We start from the raw sequence: 2,967 nt of genomic DNA, 5'->3' as shown, positions 1-2,967 counted from the left end.
CCATACAAATTTTTAACAATTTAATTTTTGTATGTAATATAATTATAGATTTTTAAATTCTAATATGGTCGCTTTGTAAGTTAATCTTCAATTTTCAATGCGTAGTCTGGGAGCCTATTACGGTTTTTGAAACGAAGTGAAAATTACAAAAGTGAAGAAATTCACTAGAGTATATGGCTATCTCAGAGAGAAACCTGAGTGGGGCCGCGCTGCCGTTTTTCGTGAGACCGTTTTCCTAGCTGATACAGTGGTGCTAACTGGATTCATTTTGGAGCCGGCGGAACTACATGGCCAGATTCATTTTTTGATGCCATGGTAAAACGATCGGTTCATGGTGCATGTCCATGCTAAACACATCGTGGATCAAAAATATGCGGAAACATATTATGGATTTATTAATGTTTTATTAGCTGCACGTGTTGTTTTGTCATTCTAGTATATACTACAGCGATAATAAATTATTATTGAAGTATTTTTATGTATATGCGCATGTAAAATAAAATAAATTTTCTTAATAATATTTTTCCTATATTTTAAATATAATGTGTAGAAAATATTTACAATAAATTGCTTTCACTTTCTTTTTATTCTTGAAAAGTATTAAGCATTTTAAACATTATCAAATCATGCTTTTAATTTATATAACTTTTTATATTATTAATTTCTTTTTATAATTATATTATTCAATTAATTTTTAATTTATGAATTCAGTTGGATGCACTAGTGCGCATCAATGCACATTAAAAGTTATTATAAACAAATTTATATAAGCATAATTGATTATATTTTCCTATAATTTTAACCGTGTTGTATTGTTTTTTAAGTAGTTTTAATTGTTGACAGCGTTAATTATTTTTTTTTTTTGCGTTTATATGATCGCCGGTGATACTATCAGCTATCAGATTTTCGCAAAATGTCATAAAATGTCAAAAAATCGCGAGATCTTGTGCAATATTGTTTTTTTAGCATATAAAATGTTAAGAATGTTTTTTCTATCTTGTGGAATTCTATTCAGAATTTTAATTAAAAGGCCGGAAATGCAAAAATAATTCTTTTCTCAGGACATTTAGATATATATTTATACGACATTAATTTCAAGAACGATTAAAACTCCCTTTTCTCTATTATTGTCTTTTTCACTTTCATTTTATTTAAAAATATTAATATGAAAAATATAACTACAGTATCTCTCTTAGTCTAACTCTTCCCCGTCGACCTGTCCGCCATGGGTGGCCCTACCAGTAACTAATAGCGTTTTTGAGTGAAGTAAGTTTGATCGCTTTGAGAACTATTAAACCAGATTTGCCATGAACATATGTTCGATCGAAAATGGGTTTTGTGTGAATTTGATTAATATGGATATAATACATCAATAATATTAATAATATAAAATAGATCCCGCTAGTTTGGCTTCAAAACACAAGATTTTTTACTCTAATTAATCAATCAAAGGCTTACTCGAAATATTTCGCATTGATTAATCTAATAATGCAAGTATCCCTAGAATCCAAGACAGAGTTTATGAATTTTATTCATTAATTGGTCTCAGAACGATCAAACTTGCTTCACTCGAAAACACATACGTTACCGCCGGCATAGCTCTCAGGTTCATTAGAGTACGCAAACCTCCTCACCCGGCAAATGCCTTCGTTAAGGTAGAGATACCATCGAGGAGGAAAAATGTGTGAGGACAGTTTTCCTCTTTTTTATTTCTCAGGTTAGGGCAATTTTTTTTATTTTTTTTTTTTTTAATACACAATAAATGATACAACAAATGATATAATAAATTTAATATACAAAATATATAACAATATACAAAATATAATCAGAAATTTAATACACAATATAATTTGAAATGCAATACAAAATAATTTATTACATGGAATTACACGAAAATGTCCAAAGTATACGTATAATAAAAAATTTACTAAAATTTTTTAGAATAGACAAGTTTTTAGCAACGATTAATTACGTGTGATATTTATTCTTAATAATCAACATACAATTATAAAGCTTAATAAGTTTTATAAAATGTAAATAATCGCGATCAAAAGAATCGTTAATAAAGTTATCAATCGTCTTTTAATTGTAGAAGAAAAAGAACTTGCACTACTAGCGCATTTATGCAGACTTTCAAAAAAAATATTCAAAACGCGAAAAAATAGACAAAGCTTCGACATAAATCAACGATTAAATTATAAACTAAATCGCGATTTAAAATTCGCGAGCAAACGCGACGAATAAATAAATCGACGATATTCGTAATATTTGATTGCGATACGCGTAATTTCTATAATAATCGAAGCTCACACACGTACGCGTGCGCGATATAATTACTATTGTTTTGTGCAAAAATATTTCGACAGACATTCGAGATCTGTAATAGCATCCCCGATTTATTTTTCAATACGCGATTTTATACGAATGTCGCGATCAACAATAAGATATATGTATATCCTATCTCGCGGATGACTGTTTTAATAGTTTTTAATAGACCCAACAATTTTAACAAGGCCCTCCCTCCGCCGGGTGACACGCTGGTTAATATCCGACAAAGAGAAGAACGATCCTAAAGGCGGAGAACGACCAACGTCTTGTTTCTACATCAGTTTTTGCAAGATCGATCCGCAAAGAAAAGTTAAGTGATCCGTTGAACGTTAGAGCCGCTGCAGGAGGGAACGAATCCCGGATCTTCCGGACTGCTCCCGATAGCAATGATTTCGGTAATGAATCAACGACAGTTACCATTTATCTTCATTTCACGAAATTGAAAATTGCGCGAGAAAACATGTTCTTCTATTATTAAGAAATATATCTCTTTATTAAAAAATAAATGGATATAACAATTTTTTATGAAAATGTGGTTACGAACAACTATATTTATGGATAATAAAATACATGCATCGTTATTATAGCTAGTGTTAAATGTGCGAGTAAAAATAATTCTCGGGTACCAACTGTTCGAGA

This window comes from Formica exsecta, unplaced genomic scaffold (assembly GCF_003651465.1).
Source record: "Formica exsecta isolate Colony F162 unplaced genomic scaffold, ASM365146v1 scaffold72, whole genome shotgun sequence".
Taxonomy (NCBI): Eukaryota; Metazoa; Arthropoda; class Insecta; order Hymenoptera; family Formicidae; genus Formica; species Formica exsecta.
This window is presented reverse-complemented; position numbering follows the sequence as displayed.